General features: G+C 39.3%; 1 pseudogene; it reads left to right on the top strand.

Annotated features, from left to right (window-relative positions):
• Nucleotides 1-25,852, top strand: part of LOC149165601 (leucine--tRNA ligase, cytoplasmic-like) — a 144,307-nt pseudogene that overhangs the window by 92,046 nt on the left and 26,409 nt on the right.

Below are 25,852 nucleotides of genomic sequence, written 5' to 3'. Positions count from 1 at the left end.
TCATCAGCTCCCTTTGACGAAGATCCGTCCCTGGTACTCCGCCTGATCTCCTCCTGCACAAGATCTGACCATAGTCTTTCCCATCCTGGCAACTTCTCCCGACCATTGACAGAGTCCTGATAGGAATGCCAACTCTTCGGAAGACCAAGGAGAGCCAAGCTCACCAAGTCCTCATCATCGACAGTAACCCCCACACTTCCCAGCTCATCTTGACACTGAGTGAACTTCGTGAGATACTTGGGAATACTGTCTCCCTTCTCGCATTTGATGTTTCTGAGTTTATCTTTGAGCGCCAGCTTCCTCTGATCGCTCTTGCTTTGGAATAATTCTGTTAATGATTTCCACATCAAATATGGAGTGGCCTTTCCATGGAGGCTGGACACAATGTGATCCTTCACGCCCTCCAACAGAATTCTTTGACATTTTGCGATCTTCTTTTGCCAAGCATCAGCTTGAGTAGCATCAGTAGGCTTTGGGATATCCGTATCTATGAATTCCTTCAGCCCGTTATCATCCAATACTGCCTCCATCCTGTCCTTCCATGCAATATAGTTTGAGCTGCCCTGAAGAGCATACTCCAATCGCAATCCGTTGAAAGACATTGTTGCGTTGTCACCAAGAAAACACTACTGCAAATTCGAATTCCACCAGCAACCAACTCAACTGCTTCCGATCAACCCTCGCTTGATATCCTGTAAAAATCTCTTCTACAAATCAAGCTGCTCCGATACCATGTAGAAATTTTGAATAATTTAACACATATTCAATGGAGATTATCCTGATCATGTACTAATGCGGAAAACATACACAATACATAAGCTCCTCTACGTTGATCAAGAATATAGCAACATCAATAACAATAAAACATCAAGAGCATTCACACATTAACACAGTATGTATCACGGGGAAAGCATCTCGCTAAAAACCCCACACTATCTGTATATTAATGATTGAGTCATGTAACATTACACAGCATAATACTTCTCACAAGTATCTCCACCTCTGTTACACACAATACAGCTCAGATCTGATCTCCAAATCTCTTCCACTGCTTGCCTGCCTCCACTGCTCAATACCTGCTCAAGAACTGATGAGAATTGCTTCCCAAACTCGATTTTCACCTGCAAAATAGTCACTCACTCTTTGTGGACGTGAGCAAAGGCTAAAATTCGGGCCAAATACGTGAGCAAACTCATTGGCATACTCAATCCTTTGATTGTGCAAGATCTGGTGCACAACTATAGTCACAACTGATAGCAATCTGATTCTCTACCACCTGTCCCTGTTGAACTGAACATGCACTGACATGCAACTGAGTTAACTGATGTATTCTTTAGTTGTATTATGAGTTAATAATTAGTTTAACAACTCATCATTAGTCTATCTGCAGTTAGACTAACTACAACCAGTTTAACTAAGTTAAACTGAACACAACTCCATCAACTGTACCTCCAGTCCACTAAACTCAACTCACTTGAGTTCTAACTGAAGTCATGCATGCAACAACTCAACTGACTCATAAGAAAAACGAATTTCCTTCTGACAGCTGCATGTGCCACTTCCGTAGCTCAAACTGAAGTGCTCCAAGAGAATAAGATTAAGTTTATAGTCCAAATATTATTGTGAGATAATAATATTTGACTTTTCTATTTTTGACAGCCAGTCTAAAAATAGACTTGATCACTCACACTGTGATCACTCACACTTTCATCAAAAATAGAAGTCCATCTATTTTCCCAACTTGATCAATCATCCATAAACATAGACATGATCCATATGTCTAAAAATAGACATAGTCTAAAAATAGACTTGCGCCAAAAATAGCCTGCGGGCCCACTTAGTGAAGGCGACTCTTTTCACTAAGCTCCATCATCTTGTTGCAATCTCAACACTCCCTCTCGACAAGATATGGATTATCAGCAACCCCTATCCTGCCTCGGTGGTACTCGAATTTTCTCCTGGTGAGAGCCTTCGTCAGAATATCAGCATCCTGATCCTCCGTTGGAATGTACGAAAGTAACATGATCCTCCGCTGCACACAATCTCTGATATGATGGTACCTGATGTCAATATGTTTAGATCTATCATGAAATACAGGATTAGCCGAGAGTTTAATGCAACTCTGGTTATCATAGTAAATCACAGTAGGATCCAAATGAGAACCGAACAAACCAACCAGGATCTTCCTCATCCATATAGCCTCGCATGCAGCCAAACTTGCTGCCATGTACCGGCCTCCGCTGAACTGAGTGCCATGGATCTCTACTTCCTGCTGTACCAAGAAACTGCTGTCGATCCGATACTGAAGACCCCTCCTGATGTGCTCTTTCTGTCTGTTGGGCTCCCTGCCCAATCTGCATCCGTGAAGCCACATAGCTTCACCTCATCCTCCTGTCTGTACCACAAACCATATCCCGATGTGCCTCTCAAGTAGCGCAATACATGCTTGCCCGCCTTCCAGAAGAGCTTGGTAGGCTTAACCATAGCTTGTGAAAGCTGGTTAACTGCATAGCATATATCAGGTCGTGTATTGACCAAATACATCAGCGACCCCACCAACTGTCGATAAACAGTGGCATCCACTTCTTCTCCCGAAGTGGCATCCTCCTTCCTCCAACCTCCAGGAAGAGGAGTATCAACAGGCTTGCAGCCATGCATGTTGAACTTCTCCAGTATCTCCCGAGCATACTTGCCCTGAGAAACAAACAGTCCACCACTGCGCTGCCATATTTCCAATCCTAGGAAATAGTGAAGGAGGCCCAAGTCCTTCATCTCAAACTCTGTAGCAAGATCCTTCTTGCATGACAGTATCAACAGCTCATCACCCGTTAGAATCAAATCATCAACATACAGTACAATGATAAGCAACTTACCCTCCACCACAATCTGGTATAGGTTCGGATCCGCCTCGCTCTTGGAGAATCCAAGTCCTGTGAAATAGCTGTCTATCCGTGTGTACCAAGCACGTGGTGCTTGCTTCAACCCATACAACGCTCTCTTGAGCCTGCACACATGCGACTCGCTGCTGAAGACTTCAAAGCCTTCGGGTTGCTCAATGTACACCTCCTCCTCAATGACTCCGTTGAGGAACGCAGTCTTCACATCCATCTGATGAATGTGCCATCCCATCTGCGCTGAGAGAGCAAGAATCGTCCGTATGGAAGAATACCTTGCGACAGGTGCAAAGGTCTCCTCATAATCGATCCCCTCAATCTGTGAAAAGCCTCGGGCAACAAATCTTGCCTTGTACTTCTCCACACTCCCGTCAGCTGCCTGCTTAACTTTGTAGATCCATCTCGAACGCACCACTGATTTCCCTTCCGGTCTAGGAACAATCTCCCATGCACTGTTTCTGACAATAGAATCATACTCTTCCACCATGGCGTCTACCCATGCGGGATCCTCCACAGCTTCCTCGAAAGAGGATGGCTCAGTCACAACACACTTGCTCATAAGAGCCATGTATCCAGTGTACCGATCAGGTGACTGTCTCTGCCTGCGTTGGGCTGTAGGTGGTCCTACAACTTTCTCTGCATCTTGAGCCAGTCGCTCAGCTTCTGTCAAGCGCTTTCGCCCTCTGATGGTTGGCGCTGCATGAGTGGTCTCTTCCACTCCATGAACCTCGTCCTGTGGCTGATCCATGTCCTGAAGCTCATCCTTAGGAACTAATAGCTCCTCATCTGCATGCAAGTGTAGCTCCCTCTCAAGCGAACACTTCATGGCTTTCTCCTCCTGAAATTTTATATCCCGTCGCACAACAGTTTTACCACTGTCTGGCAAATACACACGATAGTTGTGGGGCGTATCAGTGTACCCCACAAATATCCCAACCTCTGCAGTCGGCTCCAACTTCTTTCTGACATCCTTCGTCACATGCATGTAAACGTTAGCACCAAAAATCCTCAAATGAGAAAGATCAGGCTTCTTACCAGAATAAGCCTCCTCGGGTGTACTCATGCCAAGTATCCTATGAGGACAACGGTTCTGCACATAAACTGCTGTATTGCATGCTTCCGCCCACAAGTGAAGGGGTAGGCCCTGATCATGCAACATTGCCCGTGCAGCACCCACAATCGTTCTGTTCTTCCGCTCAGCTACCCCGTTCTGCTGTGGGTTATGGGGAGCTATGAGCTCTCTACGAATCCCTTCTACCTTGCAGAAATCCTTGAACTCGTCCGAGATGTATTCACCACCATTATCGCTCCTAAGAGCCTTCACCTTCTTCCCCGACTCCTTCTCGACCAGTGCTTTGAATTCACAGAACTTTGAATATGTCTCGCTCTTCTTCTGCATGAAGAAGATCCAGCACTTACGAGAGAAATCATCAACAAAAATCACATAATACCTGTGTTTTGCTGTCGAAGCAACTGAGAAAGGTCCACAAACGTCTGTGTGAATTCTCTCAAGGATCGTCGTGGCGCGACTATCCTTCTCGTGAAAGGTGGCTTTCACAAACTTCCCCAAAGTACACCCCTTGCACTGATCTGACTGCGCAAGTGTGCCTTTAGGAAGCCCTGTAGTGATCTGTTGCAGTATCTTCAAGGCTCCATGGTGAAGGTGACCCAATCTCCTGTGCCACAACTCGCCATCATCCCGGCTCACCAATCCTTCTGCCTTGCCTGCCATTGCTGCGCATCCATCTACATGCAACTGATAAAGGTTCCTCACTCGAACCCCTATCTTCCGGGTCTCACCAGTTGTCTTGCTGCGCAGGAAGGCCTTTCCCTCGCTGAAAACAACATCATACCCCTTGTCTTCTAACATCGCCACTGAGATGAGATTCTTCTTCAATCCTGGAACATGCATGACTTCCTTGAATACAAAGGGTTTACCAGACTCCCTCTCAAAGGAAATGGTACCGATACCGGTCGCACTGTATCTACCATCATCGCCCATCTCGATGTGCACTCCAAGATCTTTGTCCTCCAGATCAGAGAACAAATCTCTATCTCCCGTCATGTGAAAAGACGCACCACTGTCCAAGAACCACACTGATCCCATCACACTTGAACCCAAGCATGCGATCAATGAAAAATCAAGCTCAAACTGAGAAGCTAAGGCCTCTCCCCCTGCAGATCCAGCAGCTTGCTTGTTCTTCTTCTTCTACGGACAATTTGTGGCATAGTGTCCATGCTGGTGACAGTGAAAACACTTCACTTTGGACATATCCTGCTTCTTGCCTTTCGCACCAGATTGAGAAGCTTTCTTGCTCTTCCCTTTCTTTGCTTTGGCAGCCAAAGCACAATTCTCTTCATCAGCTCCCTTTGACGAAGATCCGTCCCTGGTACTCCGCCTGATCTCCTCCTGCACAAGATCTGACCATAGTCTTTCCCATCCTGGCAACTTCTCCCGACCATTGACAGAGTCCTGATAGGAATGCCAACTCTTCGGAAGACCAAGGAGAGCCAAGCTCACCAAGTCCTCATCATCGACAGTAACCCCCACACTTCCCAGCTCATCTTGACACTGAGTGAACTTCGTGAGATACTTGGGAATACTGTCTCCCTTCTCGCATTTGATGTTTCTGAGTTTATCTTTGAGCGCCAGCTTCCTCTGATCGCTCTTGCTTTGGAATAATTCTGTTAATGATTTCCACATCAAATATGGAGTGGCCTTTCCATGGAGGCTGGACACAATGTGATCCTTCACGCCCTCCAACAGAATTCTTTGACATTTTGCGATCTTCTTTTGCCAAGCATCAGCTTGAGTAGCATCAGTAGGCTTTGGGATATCCGTATCTATGAATTCCTTCAGCCCGTTATCATCCAATACTGCCTCCATCCTGTCCTTCCATGCAATATAGTTTGAGCTGCCCTGAAGAGCATACTCCAATCGCAATCCGTTGAAAGACATTGTTGCGTTGTCACCAAGAAAACACTGCTGCAAATTCGAATTCCACCAGCAACCAACTCAACTGCTTCCGATCAACCCTCGCTTGATATCCTGTAAAAATCTCTTCTACAAATCAAGCTGCTCCGATACCATGTAGAAATTTTGAATAATTTAACACATATTCAATGGAGATTATCCTGATCATGTACTAATGCGGAAAACATACACAATACATAAGCTCCTCTACGTTGATCAAGAATATAGCAACATCAATAACAATAAAACATCAAGAGCATTCACACATTAACACAGTATGTATCACGGGGAAAGCATCTCGCTAAAAACCCCACACTATCTGTATATTAATGATTGAGTCATGTAACATTACACAGCATAATACTTCTCACAAGTATCTCCACCTCTGTTACACACAATACAGCTCAGATCTGATCTCCAAATCTCTTCCACTGCTTGCCTGCCTCCACTGCTCAATACCTGCTCAAGAACTGATGAGAATTGCTTCCCAAACTCGATTTTCACCTGCAAAATAGTCACTCACTCTTTGTGGACGTGAGCAAAGGCTAAAATTCGGGCCAAATACGTGAGCAAACTCATTGGCATACTCAATCCTTTGATTGTGCAAGATCTGGTGCACAACTATAGTCACAACTGATAGCAATCTGATTCTCTACCACCTGTCCCTGTTGAACTGAACATGCACTGACATGCAACTGAGTTAACTGATGTATTCTTTAGTTGTATTATGAGTTAATAATTAGTTTAACAACTCATCATTAGTCTATCTGCAGTTAGACTAACTACAACCAGTTTAACTAAGTTAAACTGAACACAACTCCATCAACTGTACCTCCAGTCCACTAAACTCAACTCACTTGAGTTCTAACTGAAGTCATGCATGCAACAACTCAACTGACTCATAAGAAAAACGAATTTCCTTCTGACAGCTGCATGTGCCACTTCCGTAGCTCAAACTGAAGTGCTCCAAGAGAATAAGATTAAGTTTATAGTCCAAATATTATTGTGAGATAATAATATTTGACTTTTCTATTTTTGACAGCCAGTCTAAAAATAGACTTGATCACTCACACTGTGATCACTCACACTTTCATCAAAAATAGAAGTCCATCTATTTTCCCAACTTGATCAATCATCCATAAACATAGACATGATCCATATGTCTAAAAATAGACATAGTCTAAAAATAGACTTGCGCCAAAAATAGCCTGCGGGCCCACTTAGTGAAGGCGACTCTTTTCACTAAGCTCCATCATCTTGTTGCAATCTCAACAGGGGCAGCAGTGGCCCCCACAACAGAAGCAGCAGGAACAGCAGCAGCTCCAGATGCCAGTGCAAGTATAGAAGAATTGACTAAGGCCATCAAGGAAATGGAGCTCCAGGCCAATGAAATAAAGAAGGACAAGGAAAAATTGGCAGAACTGGATGCCAAATATGACAAGTCAAAAGTAACTGTAGCGGAGCAGGGCAGAGAAATAAAGGCCCTAAAAGACAAGATCAAGGCCTTAGAGAAGGAACTGAATCTAGAGACTACCATGGCCGACATAAAGAGGATTCTATGGGCCAAAATTGGCCATTCCATCAATCAACAATGGAGGTCAATCAAAACGATACATGAACAGATGGACTTAATGGGCCAAGCACAAGCAGAAATCCATAAGGCCAAGACAACACTGGGAGACAAGCCAGAATAGGCCAACAGGATGATAGACTTCCTGAACAGGCAAGAAAAGGAGGAACTGGCAGCCATAGGCATTGCCAACAGAACCGAGGCTGTCCTCACTGCTAAGAAGGTACTAACTCTCAGGAACTATGTACAAACTGTGGAGAGGAAGTGCTATGAGATACAAGCTGAGGTGGAGGAATATAAAGTCAAGATGGCAGTGCTGCAATCAAAGGGACTGCCCAGCCTCCTAAGTGGTGCAGGAAGACTGATCTCTCGAGATCAATTTGCCAACAGAATGGCAACCACTATTGAAAATCAGATTATTGCATCTGGCAGTACATCTGAGAAAGCAGGGCCCCCCACAGGACAAAGCTTGTATGAAAAACTTGAAGGCCTGTTCTTCATTGAAAATGAGGTAAATCATCTGTTTGAAACTCCTCCTAACTTTTATAGGTATACAGAGGCCGATGAGACCTTGATAAAAATTCGGAGGCATCAAATGCCTAAGGAGGATTGGTGGCAAGCAATGCTTCAGATTTTGCCACGGTAGCCTCTGTTGTTCGGCCACTGCCAGCTCCAGGTCACTACAAGACAAACAACATGACAAAGTCAGAAATAAAGGCAGCTGAAAGGGTGACTCAGCATAAGGACAATGACAACTAGCCTAAAGGATAAGCAAATGCGCATATTTGGACAGCTTAGCCTCAGCCGACTTCGACACCCACCAAGTCATCAATTTCTGACTATTTTTGACAGCTAAAGCAATAAAAAGTTACTACGGCTTTTACTTTCTCAGCTACCAAGCTCCAGGAGTTGGCATAACATTTATGAGCCATTAACTCCTTTTCTTGATATTTTTACATGTAAATTTTGTATAAATACTCCCCTTAGTAACGCATAAGGGGTTGGTGATTTTTGACTCCAAGGAGAATCTATTGTATACTTTCAGTTTTATCTAATACAGAGGGCTGGACCAACTCAGTGATTTCCTGAAGTATTTGATGTCTGGATGATGCTAGATGTGCTGATGCAGAATTCCTGTGCTGCCTGATGAAATAACAAGTTTTCCTCAATCTCTGTTTCTTCTCTTCTTATGTTTATCAAACCATCCTCATGTTGTACTAAGCTAGCAGTGAAGAAAAAGAATAGTACAAGATTTGTTTTATTACACCTTGTGCTCAATTTTTACTGCTGTGAATGTTTGTCTTCAGGATTAACGATGTACATGAATTCTTAACTGCTCATGTGTCTATTAATTCTATATGTGTGAATGTCAACTAGAAATTCTTCATTGCTTCTAGATTGATATTCTTACCGTCTTTTCTTTAGCAGTTTACTGTGAGATTCTTAATTGCCTTACATAAACTAGATACACCCACTTAATAACTATTATGAACGTTTTTCCTCAGACACAAATCTGGCTCTGCAGCATCACTACGGTATCACACAGTATCAGACAAACTAAAGGACCACTGACCCCATGCCCAATGGACTAAGACATGCTAGTAAGTACCTATATATATTAACTGGAATCATCACCAAACACATTTCAAAAACAAAACCTTGAACATCATAGCTAGCCTAAAATACTATCAAAACAGAGCTAAACTTTAAAGAGAGAGCCCTCTCTGATTACAGCTTGGCTAGAGGCTGCAATCCAAAGACTGGTTAGTGGTTACCCCGGCCGTATTCCCTTGGGAGTCATAGGGAACAACCTGGGTGTTAACAAGATGATTAATGCGTTGTGGCCCATATTGACCAATGGTGCATAAATTAAGGTGACCTTGAGTGGAAAGAAAAGGCAACTGTAACATCCTTGCTCAAAATCCATGTAAAACGTTAATAACAGAAAAATATATAAGACCATGGTCATGGGACACATATTCCAAGATGAATGTTGGGAAAAACATCCTAGTGGGTGTTCATTTCGGTTATTATGGCTAAAGGAATTTGGCAAAGGCAATGGAAAAGGATTTGGAAAGGAAAAATGACATTTTTGGCACATTTATTTATGAAAATAAAGGAAATTAGGAGAAAAGGAAGGTGAAAGGTCACAGGTTGCATGTGAGGAGGAAAATGAAGGAAAATAATGGAAATTGAAGAAAATAGAGGCCTTATTAATAAAATGGTTTATGAGGATTAGTGGGCAGGCTTGGCCAGTATAACATTTTGTCAGTTCAATTTTGGAGCTCTCTCATTATTCTCTCTCTCTCTCACTCTTGAATGCTCAGAGTTTTCTTGGAGCACTTTGGCATTGGATCAAGAAAAGCAAAGAAGGAAAGAGGAAGGAGAAAGCAAGGAAGAGCAGGATCAAGCAACTACAACATGATTCTTTGCAGGTATCGATTTTCATGTGTGATTTCCGTGCTAGATTTGGCATGGACGGTATTGCATGTGGTTCTTTGCTATCATGGAATCGGTTTTTACAGGTGTGACAATGTTTTCATCCTAGCCTTTCCATTTCCAGATAGCCATGGCTTGGTGGGGTTCTCATGTTTTGGTTGAGTTGGATTGACAAATGGATTCGAAGCTGAGTGAGGTGGATCTCTGAAAGAAAGAACACATGGCCTAGTGATCCCTGAACCATACTATGGATTGCGGTAAAGACACTAGACTAGTGACCCATGAACTGGTCTGTGGGTTGTGGTAAAGCCAGGTATTATGTGCCTCAGTGGGCGTAGAAATCCTCGACTAGTTAATGATAGGATATATGATAAATCCTAAAGTTGGTTGCCCTTGATGAGGCTTAAGAATCCTTATCAGTGAATGGAGGGATATACGGTAAAGCCTAGAGGGTGGAGTCTCAGTTAGGGCCTAGTGATCCAGTTTGGATTGAGGTAAAGCCTAGATACTAGGAGACAGGGAAATTCCTCATGGTGTAGGTGCAGAAATCCAGTGGAATCCATGCTTGTTTTATGGCCTAGTGATCTGGGATGGATTGCGGTAAATCCTAGTTCTATTGATGAGGGTGAGGTGGTGTAGCCTTGAGAATCCCTAGTTGAGTTTGGTTTTAAGTCCCATATTCATGCTTGGAATATGGCATGGGGGTGATTGGATGAAAGAAATATTTGGTTCAACCAATCTATGGTCGAGTGGTTCGTTGAAGTACCAAACCTAGTTGGTCGTTGCATTCATTAATATGAGGTTATTTCCTCTTGTTATTATTTCATGATTATTATATTTGTTTATTTGTGGATTATATGGCTGTTGTTTCCTTGGTATTTTTGTTATTATTATGCTGGTTATGAGCATGTATTATGACAGTGGCTATGTATGACTCTCATCATGTTTTTACTTGTAAATGAATGAACAATGTATCTATGAAATTGCAGCTAATGTGTTGAGGAATCAATGCTTCTTAGCGATTTTCAGATAAGTATGATACCCCTATGCTTAGTTTTTCTATTAAGACCTATAGCTTTCATGTTTGTGACATGTTTGACAAAATTCCTGTCATGGCTAGTAGTGGTCCAGTCTAGTCCTTATTGATGTTTTTGCAAACGTATCTTTGTTCCACTATGAAATTTCATTTCTGAAGGTGCCATTGAGTTTTGGGTAGTGACCTGGGCTTTGGGCTTGAAAAAGTGGAAAAAATCTTGGAGTCGTAGACACATCATTGGGGAAAAAATTCCCCAGAAGCACCCTTTCCCTTGTTGTGAGAGCTTCTGGAGCCTCCCAGACGCACCCTTGTCCATATCAAGGAAGCGTCCAAGGGTTTGATGTGTTAAAACTTTAGTTGGTCTCTGGAGCTGGTAACCTGAGTGTTTGGGATGGCTCCTGAGAGTTCTGTTGCTGCTGTGGAAGGTTTGTGTGGTGTGTTTCTATCGATCCCACTTCCTTAAGGTAACTTAGGAGGTTTAATCCATTATAGTGGCATCTCATTGAATATTTACCCTGCTTGGCCGATTACTTGGGTAGATGTGCAATGAGGGTTTTACAACAACATAGTTTTTGACCTAGATGGAGTTGTATTATGATGAGGCTAGGCATGGATTTGAGTATACCAAGTGCTGGATTAATCAATGGGCCTATTCTATATTACTTGGCCTTGGAACAAGAATTCAGTGGGATGGAAAATTTCTCATTAAGTCATTATCAAATTCCACAATAGATATGGCCTATTACACATCATACTATATTTTTCAAAATGGGGACATTATTGTAGGAATGTTTCTCTAATCAAGCCATAACAAAGGACAACTCAAGTTTGGTATTATATATTCCTTGAGGGACCCCTGATAAAAAATCCCTCATATCTCTTGAAACACATGAAGAAAGAGTTTGAATATTGGTATCCTTTTAATTTGAGAGTATATAGAAATAATTTAATTTAGAACCATATGATATTTTGTAGTTATAATCACAATGCCACATTCCCTAAGGATAAATAACCTAGTTAATTTAGATGTAATGGGCACTTTATGCCAAATTTTGAAAAAATGTCAAAGTCTATAGAAAATTTCAAAACATCACATGAAGCAATAAAATACTTCTCTTCAAATGCCATTGAATTTTCTTGGTTAATACAAGAGATTGCATGGATGATGCCAATTTTGTTTAAGGCATTTCTAATAATGTGATTCTCTGCTTGAAAAATGAGATTGCATGGATGGAGGATATTTTGGTTGCAGACTTGTTCTTAAGGCAAACCCTCCTTCAAATTATGTAGATTGGATATTGTCCAATGAAATAAACATTGTAGTCAAGTTGACTAAACAAAAATACAATTCAATGATGTTCAGGGAGGCCTTGAAGATAGGTTTCTATGATATCCAGGCATCTCCAAATGAGTACATATTGTCCTGTGCTTTATGGGGCATAAATATAAACTTATTATGGAGATTCATGGATGTCCAAACAAAGTTAATCACTCCCATATACCTGATTATGATGAACATGTTCATAAAGAGGTTTTGAAGAAGGATGGATTTGTATTCAAATCAGGGTGGCCAACTACAGATCTCCATGATATTACCCTTCAGTGAGCCAAAAAATATCTATAAGATACAATTGTTTCCATGTGAGATCTTCTTTAGAAGCAGACATTTGCTAAAAAGAAGTCAAAGAAAGTTTGAACAAACACTGCAACAATAATTGAAGATACAAATCCAACTATGGGATTACTAGAATACGTTGTAGAAAGTATGAACTTTGGAAAGAAGAGTGCATGAATATTCTCTAAGAAAAGTATGATAAGGGTTACTAATGAGACCCTTTATTGCAACAAGAATGCTGCAAATCCCAAGGCTACCAAATTAAATTATCAACCCAAGGTTCATACAAACTTAAGAGGTGTCAACACTATATGTGTAGCATACAAGGTGTCATTATTTCCTTTATCTGATGCAATGAAGTGAATGTAATGAATTCAAACCTAAACTAATTGCAAAAATGGGAATGCTTGAAATTGAAACCTAATCCTATTGCAAGAAACAAAAGACAAGGAAAGAAAACTTATTCTAATTGCATAAAGAAAAGAGCATGAACCAAAACTCCATCATTTCATTCAAAAGAGATTAGACCTAGTAACAAAGTTCATTAGGTGCTTCATAAAGTAATCTTGAAAATCATCACTATGTCATTTAATTCATGAACATGTCTACTAACCCTTAATTGTTAAAATGTGTTGTAGTGGTAAAAAGATAAGTCATAAGTGGTCTTTGGTCTTCCTAAATCACAGTTTTAGAGCCTAAGGGTCATTATTCAAGGCTAAGAGGAAAAAACTAAGATTTTGGAGAAAATATGGCCAAGTTTACATGGTGCTACAAGATTGCTATAAGATGCTACAAGATTGGCCTGTTTTGCTACAAGATTGGATACGTGAGCATTCTGAGAGTGTAAAAGGCGATATAAATGTGGGAAAGGGTAGATGAAGGTATATGAAGGTTGTATTAGGCATTTTACAAGCTTAGAACCTGTTAGAGGCCCATCTTGTACAGAAATAAATTCACATGGTGTCCTTCAATGACCCAAAAATATACTTTTGGTGGAGAAGTTTTGAGGGAATTGTGTAGTGAGGAGAAAGAGGATGATCATTGTAGGAGGAATTTAGGATGAAAATGCTAAACCTATAAATCAAAATTCGTACCTTCACACCAAAAATATTATGATTTCTATACTTGCAAAGACTAAAATACCTAGTATGCCATCTTGTCTTTCCTCCGATTTATCTCACTGAATGACCAAGAAAATTGAATGAAAATGATATGGGGTGAATTTTTATATTAATTAGGATTTATTAATACTACAATCCAAGTGGAATCACTCAAAAATACCCTTTTTAATATGTGTTAAAAATAACAGAAAATTACTACAAAAAATAGAAATTCAAGAATTAGTGAGCTAGTTAACATACCAAATGCCTAACCTGATCAAGTGAAAATATAATGGGGTAATTTTTTTTATTAAATTGAATGTTTTTATGACTTTATACAAGTGGAAAAAACTCAAAATAGCTTCCTTAACACGTGCTAAAATTTAGCATAATATTACTTTTGTTTTGCTACAAGAGACTTCTAGAAATTCCAGAATTGTGAACTAGTAAACCAATCCAAGTAGTTCAATGATGAATATGAATTTTCAAAGTTTTTCTAAGGATGATCATGCTTGTGACTCTATAAATAACCTACAAAAAAAATCACTTCAATCATTCAACTAATATAACCTATAGCAAAGGAAGAATGAATACTAAATGTGGAAATAAGATATGCAAGTGAAAAATACATTAAAAAAAATGAAGAAATTGTACAACAGGGCACCAAGGCTCTTGGGATGGCCAAGCCCAAGGAAATTCAAAGTCCTATGAAAAAAACAAAGCTTTATAAGCTAAAAATGGCACCAAAATTCATTATTAGAGTCAATCCAAGTACATCCCTCCTAAAAATGAAAGTAGAGTTGCTAAATAACAAGTTTGATCCTAAATAAGACTAAGAAATACATGCCCCTAGAGGAAAATTCGAATTCGTACTTATGCAATTTGATGGGGATGTATCATCCTTGAAAGAAGGAAACTTTCCCCTCGAAAATCGCTCAAAAAATGGATCTGGTTCCCAACAGGAGAAATCTTCATTTAATAATAGGGAACACATTCCCATATTTTCTCAACCAGTGGAGCTCCAAAATATGCCAATAATTTCATGATATCCAGTTCATTTATCATCCAATCTTGGTCCATCCTATAGTAGGGAGCAAGTCCCTATATTATCTTATTCAAAATTTACTCAATATTTTGCAAAAATAAATAATATTAGGCACACAATATGAAATTATCTCTAAACCTTCCTAAGAACATATTAAAGCTAAAAAATATTGTTGAGTGTAGAAGGAGAGATTTAAAGTAGCATTTATGTGCCTAATAAAGGTTAGATGGGCCTTAATTTGTGTCTAATTTGGAGGCCCATCATACCCCCTACTGAAACTGTTGCTCATTATCTGAGCAACCTATTCATCCTCCTTGCCCTGTTGTTCTTCATGTATGTTGGCCTGTTTCATTCTCTATTTGTTTGTGTGTGTTGCTCCTCCTCTTTCTCTTCTTTGTATTCATCTGTCTACATTTCTCCCCTATCTTAGTTTCCCAAGGAAATTCTAATGTAGGTTTAGGTTGTTTCTTCCTCTTAGGTGATTCTTCAATTGTAATGGGTTATATTTGTGAGGGAAAAACCTTTATTTTGGTTTGTCTTCTTGGTCTTCCTTTTACACTTCTCCTTGTGAATTTTTTTTTTTTTTTATTGACATCCATTATTACTACTGCCATTCTCATTGAAGCCCAAGCCTCTTATCACTGATACAAATTCTTAGCCACTTGGATCTTGTAAATTGACTGCAAACTCAAACACAATATCATCATATTATCTCCTTATCCTTTCAAATAATCCCTTATGGTTGCAATTTTGGACAATGGTAAGCACTTCAATTTGTTTATGGATTCTCTCTCCGCTGGTGGGTTTTATCCTCTTAAATCCTCCTCCTATATTTGCAGACTGTGAATTCTTGTGTAGAGCTAGGGTTTTGCTTGTAGCACTCAATTTTTAATTCATAGGAACCTAGGTGTTCTTGATACCTCCCAAAATACACATTGAGGGTTCCCCCAATATCTTTACCTTCTAGTGTTTGTAAAACTCCTCTTAGAGAAAAAACCAAGCAAACTGGTGGCGAACAGGGGTTGCTACAGGAAATCGAGTTTCTCGTAGAAGCTCTGAAAAAAAGGAATAATTTTGACAATGGTGGCCTCAGTTTTCAATTGCAAGATTGAGTTTTGTATTCTTGGCCATGACACAACATATTTTTCATTAAATTTTCATGAACACCCTTGACTAGCAATCATAATTCTACTTTGCTCATTAAATTCTGGAATTGAAAACACTTAACACAAAGCTCTTTCTTCTTACAAAGGGAGAAATGATGGTGAATAAACTAAAGCAAAAAAAGGGAATGATATAATGACCAACCTGGTGACTTGGATACCTTTCACCCTTGAAGAATTTACCATTGTGCAACTAAGTTTGTTTGTAGTAAATCCTTTGCAGCTTTGTTATGTTTCTTTGTACCTTGTAGCAATTAATTAATCATTGTCCAACACCCCAGTAGCAAAATTTTTATATTGGAGCTCTCTTGTAGCAGTTTGTTATATTAGAGAAATTTTGAGGTCTAAAATGGGCCTCATAAGGAATATTATAAAATAATAGTGGAAATAATAAAAGAAGATTAGATTACATCATCAAATTTTAGAAGGAAAAAAAGAAAAAAAACTATTTTTTCAACTCGTATTTTCAACATATATTCGTACATTTTCACTCAAATTTCATGTAGGAGCACTCGTTGGAGGCAAAATTTAATTTCTCATCCAAGGATTACCCATGTTGAATACTTTTGACGGACAATGCTACATGTAAAATGAAAAATACATGAAAAACATGATTGCAATCACATTTTTCATGTATTTCTCATTTTTTTTTTATGTTGCATGGTCCATAAAAAGTATGCAATATGGGCACTCCTTGGATGATGAATTAAGATTTCCATCCAACGGGTGCTCCTACTCAAAATTTGAGTGAAATCATAGGGAGATAAGTTGAAAATATGAGTTTAAAAATAGTTTTTTAATTTTTTAATCTTTTTACTTTTTTTTTCCTACAAAAATGGTGAATCATCCCCCATGTTTGACATCATCATCTTGAATCCTATTGATTCTTATAAAGTTGATTTTGGATGTACATTTTTGTTTTGAGGCCCATTTTTTACCTCAAAATTTATGACTTCTTGTAACAATATGTCTGTCTCTTGCAGTAGCTTATACAATCCTGTAGCAACCTATCTATATCTTGTTGCAGTGCTTGTAGGTTCCTGTAGTAGTCACTTTATATTTCGAAAGGTTTTGGGCCAACCATTTTACTTTTATTTTTATTTTTTATTATTTATTTATTTATTTTCATATAAACAATATTGCATGTAAAATAAACTTAGAGTGCTTTGAGTTAAATAAGTTGGCCCTCACCTACCCATTCCAACTCCTTGTCCTCCATCATGACTAAATGATTACGACCTACTTTATCAACTCCTATTCACTTATGACTTGTTCCTCTCCCACACATGTGGGTGTCTTGGTGGAAAAGTGAAGTTAACTACTAGATAAGGATGGGGTTTCTCTTCTACTAAATGTGACTATAAAAATCCTTTTCCTTCATACACTTGCAACATTTTTCAAGCTAAAATAAGTTCATAGGAAAGGTTTAGAGGATTGCATACCTGAGCCTTACCCTGGATGTTCTTTTGCAGGTGATGTTGGAGCTACTAATGTGACTACTAGATCTGCTGATGTGATCATTGGAATTCTGATATAGTTGTTGAAACTATGATATATTGTTGGAACCCGGATGTAGTGGCTAGAGGGTTGATGTGACTGTTGGAATTCCCTCTCAGGTGTGATTTATAAACTTCAGTAATCCTTTCATTGGCTTTGAATTTTTTTTATTGCTGATGGAAATTCCCCTGGTTCAGGTTGTCAAAGTACTATTGTTGTAGCTGACCTAGTGTGGTTGATTCCTCATGATGAATGATCCTATAACAACCTAGAGGAAACCATGTAGCTACACAAACCTATTTTTTGAGCCTTTTGAAGTGTTGTGGTCTTCAAAGTTCTCAGACTAGTGCTACAACTTTGATCCTGTAGGGTTTATGTAGGTTGCTATAGGACTGTGTGTCTTCCTATAGCAACCACGTATCCCATTAGGTTCATAATTTTCTTTGAGTATGGCCTTAAAAAAATTTGATAATTCATGGGAAAATGTTCGGTGGTAGTTGGAGAGCCTTTTAGTGATGGTAATGGGTAAAAATAGAGGTGGAGGGTCAGATTTTGTGGATGTTTAGTGGGACATTGGAGAAAAAATGAAGGTTGATGGAGTGGATAGATACAAGGGCTTCTATAGACTGGTTCTCTTGAACCCAAATGAAAAAAATCAAATCTACCTCCCTTTCTAATGCTTGGTAGCTTCCTGTAGTAGTATGTGTTAATCTTGTAGCACTCTGTGTCAATCATATAACTAAGATTGTTTAACCAATATCTCTCAAATGATAGATTGGATTCACTTGATTTTCTTTTTAGCATGTTTCCATCATCCTTATGCATCTACTCATAAAAAATACCAGTTAATGGATGCACAAATATTGAGAAAAACGAAAAATGATTATAGGTGATGGCTGTCAATTTCTCAAAAAATGTGCACTATAATTTGAAAAAATTTCTTGACCATGTTGCCAACATCCTTATGCATCTCCCTGTAAAAAATATTGGCCAATGGATGCACGTATTTTGAGATATGGTCAAAATAATTTATGCCCTATGTATTTTAGCAATCCTGTAGCAGTATAGAACTTTCATTTAGCACTTCAAGAAAACTAGGAAAATGAATTGGAAAGGCTTGTGAATGATGGATGGATGTTGGGAATGGACAAGGGTGATGGATTGACATGGCCTTGGTCCTCTTGGTGCATCTGCGTAAAGTAGGTGAAAGCTTAAATTTGAATTCTCTTGACTAGATTTCTAATAAGCTTTTTCTTATGGTGCTAACTGCTTGTTGTTTCTTGTAGAGGTTGGAGAGCACATGCATTCGTTAGAGAGAGATACCTAGAGAAAAGAATTATTTCTTCTTTTCATTTTTTCATTTTTTTTCCTAGGCATACTAGCCGCCTTAATGAAGTTTTCGACTAGTAGGTTAGCCTAGGCACCCAAGAGGAGGTTTTCACCAATGATCTTATTTCCTTATTTTTTCTTCTTCTTTCTAACTCAATGATCTCCTCATGGATATTTTCAATCAGTGAGCCAATCTCAAGCGCCTCAAAGGAGGTTTTCACCTGAGATTTTATTTTTTTCTCTTATTTTCTTTTCCTCTTTTTCCCCTTATTTTCTTTTATTCCTCTATCATATTCTAGTTGAAAAAAAGAAACTCTCTTTCAAGTATAGGAAAACTTCCAATGGAGCCATGTGAATAAGAGGATGATAAATAAACTCATGTGTAGGATCAAAATATATTATTTCACATGTACCTGAATATCAAGAGACCACCTGCTTTGACTTTGATGATATCAAGCACCATTGAAGAATAGTGGTGCTCCATATTGTTGATTTTCTTTAACCAAAGCTAAATATAGTTGTGATTCGCTTTGTTCTCTTGCTTATCTATATCATCTTGTATGTCTTCTCCTTCCATAACATTCTTATATTCTTATTTTTTTGATTATTCTCTTGAACACATAGAGGATCTAATGGTAAGAATAATGTAACTTTCTCAATGTTTGATTCTAATGTCCGTTTTCCATCAAATGCAGTCCATTATTCTTTCGTCTCCTCATTTAAATATTCTTTTTATGAATGTTATCCTTCAATGAAATCAAGAAAAAATCTTTTCTACAATATTCTTCTTGATCTACGATAAATACCATTTAGATCAACAAGAGTTGTTTGGAAGAGTTGTACCTCAAAATTGTAAGTGGGATGCGTTACTTTATTGTTTGGGTTCGAAAATGGTTGTACTGGTAGTTAAGTGGGAATGGACCTTTGAGATAGATGAGGTTGAGGTTGTGGTTTTGGTGGAGGTGAATGGTAGGGATAACATGGAGTTGGGTATGGAGCATATTGTGGTTTTCTCCTATAAGGTCCTGTTGTGCTATACAACAATCCCCCATTTCATAAAATTTTTCTTTAAAATCATAATATGAAATGGGTCCCTTTTTAAACATAGATCTGTGACTAAATTGGTACTAACTTATATTTTAGAAAAACCCTCATCAAAAGGTCTGATTGAAATATGATATCCCTTTTAAACAATGATGAAAAAGGACTTTTTTAAACAAATTATAAAGCTTTTATTATAACGATAAAAGAGATCGCAAGATCGCATATCGCAATAATAAAAGGAACATAAAATAAGGGCCCATTGAATAAATCCGATCCGAAAAGGGAAATAGCTATCAGATATCGGGGAAAGGCAAAGCGCATCATTTATAACGCATCCCCATACCTCCGATGCGATAAAGGCATCGCTATCGGCAATCGGCATTGGTAAGCGATGCGTTAATTGTGCCACCTTCAAATCCCTCAATGCGATAAGGCATATCGCCATCGGCGATTGGTGATTCCACAATGGCATAAATAAAGTGACCTGAGCCCTGCCCCGATTGCAACGCATTAAATCAGGGTGCATGTTTCTAAACATATTAAAGATTGGCATGCATTGTATCACCTTTGGTGATTGAACGATATTTTGGATTATTATGTAAATCCTCCCTTTCACGACGCCAATCATCAAATGCGATCAACCGCTAAAAATATAAGACACGCTTGAATCAATAGACATTATGATGGATTATTTAAAAGCCTCCTTATCATGACTGACAGATGAAGCGGCCAATTAATGAAGCAGTTATGCCGATATTTTCCACTTAGATTCTATCTGCGGTAATTTTTATCACGACCTTTTATTATTCATATCTCTTTCATATTGGCTCTTGATATCTGTTTCTATGTATCACGCTGGTTTCCTTCCTTGTGCAGAATTCCATCGAAGTTTCAAGTTTTAAGCAAATGGGAAAGAAATCTAAGAGGTCCGCTGCGACAGCAGCCCCTGCAGTTACTATCCAGCCCACCAGTGACCCAGGACCAAGCAAGAAGGGGCTAATTTCGGACACTACATGTCTTGGCCTGGGAAATACAAGATGGCAAAGCATTTATAATCTGATTGAGGCGGAAGAACCAAAGGAAACAGAAGAAGAAGCTACTGCAGACTCAACCAGCAAATCAGAAGCCTCGGTGAAGGATTTGGCTGACTCGTTTTTACACAGGATAGCAGCTCGGGAGAAAATTCTCCCTTACACTGATGTGGTCAGATGGGTGGTTGAACAAATTCTTGTTTCTAATAGGACCTTTTGCACAGTTGATGGAAGAGTTTTCGGTTCATTTCAGCCTGACGACTTGAGAAAAATGTACCATTTTCCCGAGCCGGAGAAGAAATACAACAAAGCTTTTCTAAAGAAATTCGCAGATGAGAATGAGACAGAATCAGCCCCGATTAGACAGTGGAGACAGAATCCAACAAAGCACAAACATGAGTCATCGGGTAAGTACTCCGTGGATTCCTTAGCATCTCCTTATTGTTACGCTGGGGCAATGATGTGTAGGATATGGGGAATGCATGATTCTGCAAAATTTGATATCGAAATGGTTCCTTTAATGGAAGTGGCAACTAGTAGTTATATCATGGATTGGGCCAATATATTGTCTGATAAATTAGCCTCTGCAATTATTGATTTTAGATTCAATTCACGCAAAAATACCCGGACTATTCCTCCCTTCTATTACAATGCTTATGTTATGGATATGCTTTGTTTTAATTCCGAATACCCGATACTCGGGTGGAGGTGGACGCCACAGGACCCCAAACCAATTCACATCTAACATCAGATGTTATGGAAGGCCCATTATAAAGACCACTTGTATCAAATATGTAATGGTTTCATGTTGCCTATCTATTATGCTATCTTTGATAAGCCTGCCCCAAGGATTTCCAAGGAGGCTGAAATTGACTTGACTGTTGTGGGGAATTGGTTCGGGGAAGATAAATTCACGTATATACGGGTGTTTGGTAGTGCCACAAAACCCCATTTCCTCCCATTATATGTGCCCGATAAACTGTTGGCACGTGAATTAGCTTACCAAATCACAATCGCTGGAACGTCAAAAACTCTTAGGACTTCCAAAAAGCAGCTATGGCCCGTATTCCCTTTAAGATGTGGTGTTTACACCATACTTGATTGGAAACATGCTGAGAAGGAGGCAGGAAAAATTAATATTCTCAACCTTGCGACCATCCCTAGCAGGCAATTCGATCCCCGGAAGGTTTCCTACGATGTGTTTGAACAGGCCAAACTCACCAAGTATGACCATGAAAAATATCAATTTGATGATTTATTTTCTTCTGTAGAATCTTTGTCTCAGGTTAAAACATTGGCCAGAATGAAATATAATGATGAAGCACTGGTAGAATTCAATAGGCTCAGAGAACAGAGGTTGCAAACTCTGCCTCTGGACTTGTTGGCCACTACACAAACAACTAAGTCAAGCAAGCCTGGGTAGAAGAGTATTGATGAGTCTCCCACTACAGAGGAAATTCCTGAAAAAGAAACAGAGAAGGAGAAAGGAAAGGAGCAAGAAACATAGCAGGAAAAAGGAAAGAAGCATGACAGTGAAGTTATTGATTTAGAGACTCAAATTGATCCCAAAATCCTCCAAGAGTGGTAGCAATTTGACTCTATTATTAATAATCCTGAGACTCCACCAGGATTCAGCATGCCCCAAGTGACAGTCAGTCAAGAAACAACCACAACTACGGTTCTGATGGAAGGAACCAGCGGCCTACCCAGTAGTAAAGATTCAGAAATAATCCCCAGAGATCCATCCAATCAAATTGTTTTACAGGTAGAAGACATACCACCACTAGATGTCTTTTACAGTCCTAAACATAGGGTTGTGGTGAAAAGACAGAGGAAAAGGAAAAGACTTGATCAATCCTCCCTTTTGCCAGATCAAACAGAGATGGCTAATATGGCGTGGAAGGAGGAACTGAACCCTTCCGACGACCTTATGAAACTCTTCCAGTATGCCGGAGCATATTCGGCAGCCACCATGGATAAAGCGTCGGAGGTGAGCAGTCTCCTTAAGGAAAAAGATCAAATGATTGATTCATTGCAGTCGCAGGTGTCCGAAGCACAGCGGAAAATAGAACAATTGGAACAACAACTATCAAAACAGCAGCAGACAAACAACCAATTAAATGAGCAGTTACACAAAGAGAAACATAAAATAGATTCAAGTGCAGTGCCAGAAACAGAAGGAACTGTCTGAAGCAGTGGCCAAATTAAAGGCGATGAACGAACAAATGAGCAAGACTAAGGATGAGCAAATCGCTCAACTGTCACAAGAAGTGGAAAGGTTCAGGAGCCTTCCTCAAGTAGCAGAGTTCAGAATAGAAGCTCTACAAATCAATAAGGCATTGATTACACAGCTGAAACTACTATGTCATAAAATTTCTTTGGCTGAACCTCTTTGTGAAATTATTGCATCTATAGTTGATAAATCAGTGGAAGCTAGACAGGATTTAGAATAGGTCGATGAGACCTTAACCAATTTTCTTGCTTGGCAAGACTCCCTTGAAGGACAGGCTTCAGATCTGCCCAAAATTCTTGAGTCACACAAAGACATCCTGTTCCTAGAATGGTAGACCCAATTAATGAAGGCAGAAAGAGAAACCTCAAGATGTCGGTTATCTACTAGAAATTTAATTGAATTTGTGGATGACACTCTTTATCTGTCTAATATGATTTCGCAGTGTAATCTAAGAAAATTAACATCGGCCAAAGCCTTGGAACAAACATGCAATCAGGAGTTGGAAAAGAAAGGAAGATTAATTGCTGGCATCCAAAGTTTAACTTGGGATACCTTTTGGTTTTTCTTAATCAAGCCATACAGTCAGAGGGCCACGCTCAAATGTTTAACTGATGCTATCAGTTGCATGATCCCCGAGATCCAAGTTGACACATATTTAGCTCAACTGAATTCTCGCCTAAGCCACCCCTCGGAGTTGCAACCGATGTTAGATATCTGCCAGCGTAAGCCGAAGGGAGATCATTCTAAGCAATGAATCATGCTGCCGACTGAAGACAAGGCGATTTTGAGGAGATATTCATAGCATAGTTGTACCAATTAATTAGCATTTTATTTTGCAATTAATTAGCTTAATTAGTATTTATAGGCCCTTTCATGCATTTGGAAAGGGTCCTCAATTTTTGTATAAACTCAAATCAGGAAGTCACACTATTGTGCTTCTGATCTATTTTTTATAAAGACTGGGCCAGTATTATGAATTTTGACAAAGAAAGCTTTGATGATCTGTGCACTATTGCCTTTTGTGGAAGTGTTTCTAAGTTGGAAAAAGGAATGTGAATGCGATTGATATTAGGAGTGACTCGAATAAACATATGGTACTATTATCTATGCTCTTCTGTCATTTTTATGTGAATCTGCATTCGTTTAAATTTTTCTATCATTGAATATATATATGTGCTTTAACAGCAAGCCTTGTACTTTTCACTATTGAATGTCTGAGGACTATTATTCTTTCACTCATATCTATGTCTATGATATAAATGAGAAATAGTGTAATAATGTTTGCTTGATTGCTTTGTTCAACTATTTGGGCTTAGTAATTATCATATGAATAAACATCTTCGCTTACCAACAAGAGTCATCTATATGCCTGTTTGTAAATGAAGACCATCCAAAATTACACTAAAAGCAGCAATTTCCCGGGATATAATAGTTGTTTATATTTTACTTTTAGATTAGATCATTCATCCATTATCATTAGATATTAGAAAATCAATTATTTATCCATCCCATTTACCAATCATTGGGAAACTGGTCCCATTCTATCCAGTCAGAGCCACCACACCAAACGGAAAAGGAGCTGCCTTTAAGGTCCGGACCGAGTGGTTGTCCCCGATGTTGATGTAGCGGTTTTCGAGGCATCAACATTTTTGGCGCTAGAAGGAGGGCATGAACTGTGAATGGCGAGCAAACCCAAACCTATAACCCATTCTGAGAGTAAATCTCCCTCCACATCACCTCGTACTTCCCAATTGCATGCTGGATCTCCAGTATCCAAGCGAGAAGAAGAGGAATCAACTACCACTGCTCAAACCCACCATACTTCAGAACGATTAAGTCCTGAGTGCCCTGAAGTTCAGTTAATCATCCATAAACTTCAAGGCTTTTCGATATCACCACAGAAATCTGAGGTATCTCAAGGCAGTGAGACTTCGCAATTCAATCTACCTCACCCTCTCACCAAACTTCAGAGCAAAAAGCTCGGTATCGAACCTACTGAGTTTCCTTTACCTAAAAAGAAAAGGGAAAAAAGAATACTGAAGGATCTGACAGTGAAATATTCTCATCGACATCTTCCATCTCATCTTCCCAAGCACAAAGTTAGCCATCCACTCCTTCATTACATATTATTGTCCATCAGGGATCAGGAACTTCAACATCCCAACCTGCTCAATCCTCAATATCAACTCCTTCCCAAACATCTGGAATTTCATCAGCAATATCATCCACTACTGGTGTTTCAATGGCAGATCCATGGAATAGTCCCGGTGCGGTCAACATGCCTGCACCATTACATGCATTGCCTGATTCTCCTGAAAAATGGTTACCCAAGTTTAATCCAGATGCTGGAACACAAGCCGAAGAACATATTAATAACTTCATGTTATCAGTTAATTTGAAAGGAGTGACAGAGGAAGATGTTGTCGTTAGGATTTTCCCTTATACTTTGCAAGGATCAGCGGGATCTTGGTATTTTTCCCTACCCTCTGGATCCATTACCAGTTGGAACATTTTCCAAGAACAGTTTCTTACTAAGTATGGCAATGATAGATCTTTAGCCACATTAATCAATGATCTCTCCAATCTTAGAATAGAGCATAAAGAACCTATTAAAGAATTCAACTCGTGATTCAATAAACTCTTGAATAAGATTCCAACGGCTTCCAAACCAAGTGAGAAAATCAGAAGCGAATGATATATAACTATCCTACCCTCAAATATAGCTATTTTCGTAGACAGGGCTGCAAAACCAACTTTAGCTGAAAACATGAAATAGGCTCTTGCTGTGGAGAAACGTATTAATGCTTTAGAAAATAAAGCTGCTCTTGAAGATAGAAAATCCAAAAAACGTTTCTTTCAAGGATGATTCAAAGAAGAAAACC

The sequence above is a fragment of the Pinus tabuliformis genome, chromosome 5_1 (assembly GCF_031772625.1).
Source record: "Pinus tabuliformis cultivar Carrire ecotype Pingquan chromosome 5_1, CPIR1, whole genome shotgun sequence".
NCBI lineage: Eukaryota > Viridiplantae > Streptophyta > Pinopsida > Pinales > Pinaceae > Pinus > Pinus tabuliformis.
Note: the sequence above shows the minus strand (reverse complement) of the source record. Positions and strands in the feature narration are given on the sequence as shown.